The following is a 6065-nucleotide window of genomic DNA, read 5'->3' on the forward strand; positions in this document are numbered from 1 at the left end:
ATAAGAGAAAGAAAAAATAAAATAACGAGACACACGCTAATAAACTGCGATAAAGATACCCATTTCTGCTATCAGATAATTATTGCATAATGCTACATGCACAGTCGCGTTATCCCTGCGTAAAGAAAGCACAGAACCAGGGTACATATCCAGTAAGCGAGAAGGGAAAGTCACTTCTTTTCGGACAGCTTAAAGGAGCAGTCTAGAGACCCACAACTTTGTTTCTGTTTTTGGTCAGTATGGAATGTTAGGCAGCCGAAAACAGTTTTCCCACAATAAGTGCAACCGTAGCGAAATTGGGACGCCTGCAATAGCTCCCCAAACGTCCCGTGCGCGAAACACCCTCCTTCGCCTTCACGATAGGCACGTGATGAGCGCCACCACGCAAGTGGTGAGGACGCTACTCATTGGACCTGGGATCACATGATCGAGGTGAGCAACATCGCGCAGGCCGGAGCGTCTGCTACCGCTTCGGAAATGCCATGCGTTCTTCAGCTACGTGATGTCCGAAGTGGAGGGTTTGAAGGCTGTCCACGACACAACCACGATTTTTTGGGACCGCAGATACCACGGGAAGAACGAGTGGTGCAGCCCGAAATTAACTGCGCTTGTACAGCGGAAATCCCGTGCTTCTCGACAGCGTGCAGCCTGCCCGACCGTTTTCACCACTGATCTCTATAGTATTCGTGTTTAGCGCCACCTGTAGGTGGCGCATCTAACCTCCAACATGGCGGACGTAACCAGGTTGTCGCTTAGTTTCGATTTTGAGATTTCTGAACTGCAATGTTGATTCTCGATGCGTTGAAGGCGAACGTGTATTAAACGCTGCTCGTATACTTCTCGCAGGCGTAACAGAGTTGTCCAAAGAGAAGGCTATAGTTATAGCGTATTATTTGCGAAGTTCCGGCGTGTTTGATCAAACACACTTCGTGAAGGTGAATTTGAAGTTTACCGGTTGCGAGGCCGAAATAGCAAGCAGCGAGTGTCCTCCGCTGCCGGAATGGCAGGGACATGCAAGCACACGATATCTGTACTGATGCTCTTTTACAGATAAGATCTTCTAAGTGTGTAGCGCGTGTAGGAATATGTAGTTTAGAATTTGTAGGGTAATGTTGCCACACCAGTGTGTCACTGGTGCGCATGTTTTTGGGAAACCTTAACGAAACGTCGCATTCTTTCTGAATTCTTTCCCCAAGTGATTTGACGCGCTGATTCAAATGCACAGTTACAAAACTGACTTTGTATACGTTTTCGCGCTATCCCCTGCACATAATGGCTACTAAAGTTTGAAAAAAAAAAATTGTTCTGTTGTGCCTAGACAAGGTTTTGCTTCCCTTCCTGACGTGAGTTGCACAGAAGTGTGCTTCAGAAAAAGAAAAATAAGAACGTTCATCAGATATGTAGGCAGTACCGCTCCAAGAGCTCTGCCATACACAACCATCGCTGATGTAACAGGTTTGCTGATTTCGAGTCTCTCAATCCATCTCTTCCGAGGACGCGTCAAAGTAGGCGGTATTCCATGTGTGGAAAGAAGAAAACGCGGAAAGACAAACTGGCTGTCCCCTTGGCGCGCAGAGTCTCATTGCGGCACAGAACAAAAGTAGTTTGGTTTAATTTGCTGGTAGTTCTCTGCAATGTTCCCTTCATCCATGATTTCAACAGCAAAATGCAGGTGCACGTCAGCGACCCATGCGAAAAGCAACAACTTCTCCGCAATAGAACGCGGGGTCGGCCGTGTGTACCTGGATCGGCTAGTCCAGAGTTACATTGTGTTACGCTGTGCGGCTGTGGGTGTTACGCTGTGCAGCGCCGATTTGGCGAAAAACGCGAATAGGCTGGATCGCGCATTGGGTGCTCCACAGCGTGGTCACCGGCCGCCATATTGGTGGGCCTATCGCATCCTGTCGTCTGCATTTAGCTCAAGTGGTGCTGCCTGTATTTTTTAAAATTTCTTTTAAATTAAAGGGTATGTCATGCCAGTTTGTTGCAGCTTTGAGTACACTTTACGCGGACAGAGAAAGAGGGATAATTTTTCGCATGTGAGCTCTTTATTTTGAAGAAAAACCTGTTTATTCGTATCGCGTGCATCTGACAACTCGGAATTGTTTGCACTTCGCTGGTGCCATTGCGTACTAAGAAAGTATGTGTGACTGCTCCTACAGATCTCAAGACCATGTATTTTCTATAAACAATGCGCTTGTGCTTGCAGGTTCCCCTCACAGTCACTCAGCTGTGCCGAAGAACCGGATACAGAACCTACGCAAATATGCCAATTTGTTCCACTGTTCTTTTAATCTGTGAGGTACGGTGGAAGCAAATAAACTGCTGTGTTAACCTCGTATGTGCAGTCGCTCCTACAGCGTGTGTTATAAGTCATGCATGTGCATGCTCTTCGTGCACAGAGCTTCGAATTTCTGTAATGAAATACGCTGACAGCTGAACGACTGCAAAGCACTCGTGACAGTAACGTTATTTTAAGATGAGGAATAGGGCGTTTCATCGCCAGGGTCTATACACCACCTCATTGCTGGTGGCGCTGGTGGTTGCTGTGGTCAAAAAAATAACGAACCCCTTCAGAATAAGGATCGAGGTCTTATTGTAGCACACGCACAGAGACACTCGTAGAACATAATACGATAATGGAAAAAGTCAAACTAGAACCGTACAATACCAAATCACATAATAACGAACGAGAACCGCGGAACACCACACGAAAACCGAACAACAAACGAAAACAAACAAAAAATATAAAAACGGAGGTACCTTACAATAACAGACAGTGTGAAACCTTTCTGAGTAAAAATAATTAACTTTATAGGTTGACATTCACCAAATTCACCTACATGCGTACGCGCCCTGTGCACGACAGTTACGACCCCCTATTCGGAATACATGCAGCGGAGAAGAAAAAGAAGGCAATTACCATTAAAAACTAGAGGAACACGGCTGAAGCACGTTTGGAATACATCACCCAGTCGAAAAAAACGACAGAAAAATACGACAAACAACAAGGCTGTCGTATATTGGGACCTTGTCGTCTGTCGTAGATGTCTGTCGTGTGTCGTTCTGTCGTAGATCCCTGTCGTTTGCAGTTTTGTCGTAGATGTCTGTCGTGTGTCGTTCTGTTGTAGATTCCTGTCGTGTGCGACTCTGTCGTAGATGTTTGTCGTGTGTTGTTCTGTCGTCTGGTGTACTTTGTTGTGTCGTATGAATCTTGTCGTGTTATTCACATCCAGTATCTGCAGTAACAAGTAACAAGTGTCGACGATGTATAATTGCATGCAAACGAGCAAGATGAGGGAGAACCTGTGTATGAAGAAGAGTACATCTATTTATTGTCTGTAGACTTACAAAACTCATACATGCACTGTTCACTGTAGCAGTATGTATGGGGCCTCTTGTAGCCTGTACGAAAGAGGAAAAAAAGAGACTATATCAGTGTCATAATATGACAGCATTTGTTAAGCTTCATATTCGTATATCTTTCATATGCAATTCTATGCATGCAAACTAGGAAAAAAGCTAGACCTTGACAGTACACAAAATTATAAAAATGCGAGGACATTCCAATCATCTGGTACCGTTTTTGTCATGGCTGCTAGAGAGACAGAGTGGAGACGTGCTCAAACAGGTCTTCTCGGAATCTGTCAAAGTAGTTTCTAGTTAATAGAAAGCATAATTGGGCTTGTAGTTACAGTACATGACGCTTTAACCCCCGGTGAACTACTTGTAAAAACACTTTTTTTGTCGATTTCATATTTCTGAAACCCTGAACACATGCACTCTGAATTATTACTGTCCAAAACATAAGCTCACAAGCATTTACAATACTTTTAAAAAGTGTGATATGGAGCCTGCTGCACAAGCTTTTTGTTTTTACTATCAGATGTTTGTAACCGTGTAATTCTTACCTCTGACATTTATTACTAAAAGTTGCGACAAATTATTGTCCTGTCAAATTTAGCAGAAATGACACTTCAACACACTGGCACAAGTAATCGAGCATCTTTCTCATTCATGGCTTCAGTATTTATTGCTAGTAAGAAAACGAAAAAGAAAAAGAAAAAAAGGTCGCAGTCACAAAAAGACAGTCATATCTGGTCAACAGCACCCGTTAGAGCGGAGCAACAGTGTGACATGGTGCATGTATGTACCTCTAGTGCATGTACACTTAGCTTTGAAAGTTATCTCGATGCTCTCTGACAGACAAAGAATGCTAATCATATATATATATTCACAAAATTTGCCCAAAAGTATTCACCCCACCAGTAAGTGCAACATGCAGGAAGACATCAAAACTGCATCATAAAAATCACTTCTGAATAAAGACCACATGTACATCCATCAATAAACTTGAAAACAAACAAGTTGGCGCAGCTAGCATACATACGCAAAGTTCTCCTTACCAAACTTACCTTAACTTTTGAAGCGATGGCCTTTTGCAGGATACGATTAATATGCGCCAGCGTTGCCACTTCTGTCTGCAAACGTCCCATGTCTTCGAACTCTCGTTGTCTTTGTTCACTGATTTTCGCGGAATCCAGGGGCAGAAACAGTGCCTTCTTCTGCATGCCTTCGTGCAGTGCTTGTTTGCCCTGCTTTGCCTAAAAGCCGCAAAAACGACATATTTCGATCAGCGAATACTGGCGTACACCGTGCGACGAGCGAAATCTGCGACCTGTATTCACTTCTAATCAGCCATTAGAACACCAGAATAAATCATTTCGTGGCGTAATACAAGAGCCGGTTCTTACCTTTTTTTCTTCTGCAAGTGGCTCGTGATCCACTTTACATCTCCTTCAACGCCGCTCATTCATCCTGCCTTGTTTCTGGAATGTTTTTACGACAAAGAAGTAAGAAAACTTATTCAAAATGATCTGTCGAAACCACCTTACCTGTCGTGTAACATGTGTCGTCTCGTCGCATTCCAAAATGCCCCGAAAAAGTTTCGTTAGTCGTAGTATTCTATTGCGTGGAAGTTCACAATGATATTGTGCTCGACGATGTGCTTTTCCGATTCGTTCTCACATTGAATAAACAGGAACATAACTGCAAACTTGCCAACGAAGGGAACAGCACCGAGCGACACAAACAGTAATGGCGCCGTCATGTTCAGAAACTGCCAGAAACAGAATCAGGATCAGGCCTACTACGCGTACAGGTGGCGCGCTATGTTAGTCGTCATCGGAAGCCACACGGAGAGGAAATAACCATTACGAATTAATGTGCGCGTGAGGCGTAAAAAGGACCAGGACGTAAAATAATAAAAACTAAATTATTACAAACTTTCCTAGCACAGAACTAATCGAATTTTGGAAGATTTCTTACGTCCATCGAGTTATTTTCAGGAAAACCACGTGTCAAGTTTTCCTTGTTTCGTTGTACTTAAAAAGTAACTGTTCAGTAAAGGAACATTTCTTGTTGTGTTGTTCACACATTTTGTCATATTTGTCTTTTTTCTCTAAATTTCTTGGTTGACTGTCTTGCAACATGGCCAGAGTAACGCGCACGAAATGCGATTTCAAGTGTATCGGCGACGCTGTTTTTGGTGCCGGTACTTGCTGTTTTTGTCCTTTTCTTTTTTTCTTTTTGTGCTGTCGTCAAGCATACATGTAGTGCACGTCATTTTTTGAGAGAGGATGCTAGTAAGCCCGTGCCCTCAAACCATTGTCGGCAACTCAGCTGTTGCCGCGGCACCCAGAGCCGTGCACCAGCAAACAAATGTGACGACACACCAAGCTACCAGTAAGAACAGCATTTATAACAACATCAATAATAATATAATAACAGCAATAATAACAATATAACAGCTGTCACTTCGTGTTTTTTTTCTTCTTTTCTTGTTTTTTACTAGGTGCCGCTTTCCCATGCTGTTTATCGCACGACAAGAACCTGTCGCCACAGCGAGATCGACTATCTGCGGGGACGGGAAATATGTCTGTTGTACGACAAAGCTGCTTGTTGTAGAGCATCCATTCCTGTCGTTACTCCAGACTCTTTTGTAGTTACAACAAGACCGCCTGTTGTAACGACAGAACAGTCTGTCGTGACGACAAACGTGTACG

General features: G+C 43.6%; 1 long non-coding RNA gene across 1 annotated transcript; it reads right to left on the reverse strand.

The window, feature by feature from the left end:
• Positions 1-2975: 2975 nt before the first annotated feature.
• Positions 2976-5222, reverse strand: LOC135366448 (uncharacterized). Its single transcript, XR_010414168.1, has 3 exons — positions 4896-5222; positions 4755-4829; positions 2976-4604 (listed from the first exon to the last, which is right to left on the reverse strand). It is a non-coding gene; the product is annotated as an uncharacterized LOC135366448 (long non-coding RNA).
• Between the last annotated feature and the right edge of the window lie 843 nt (positions 5223-6065).

Source organism: Ornithodoros turicata, chromosome 1, assembly GCF_037126465.1.
Source record: "Ornithodoros turicata isolate Travis chromosome 1, ASM3712646v1, whole genome shotgun sequence".
In the NCBI taxonomy this organism is placed as follows: Eukaryota; Metazoa; Arthropoda; class Arachnida; order Ixodida; family Argasidae; genus Ornithodoros; species Ornithodoros turicata.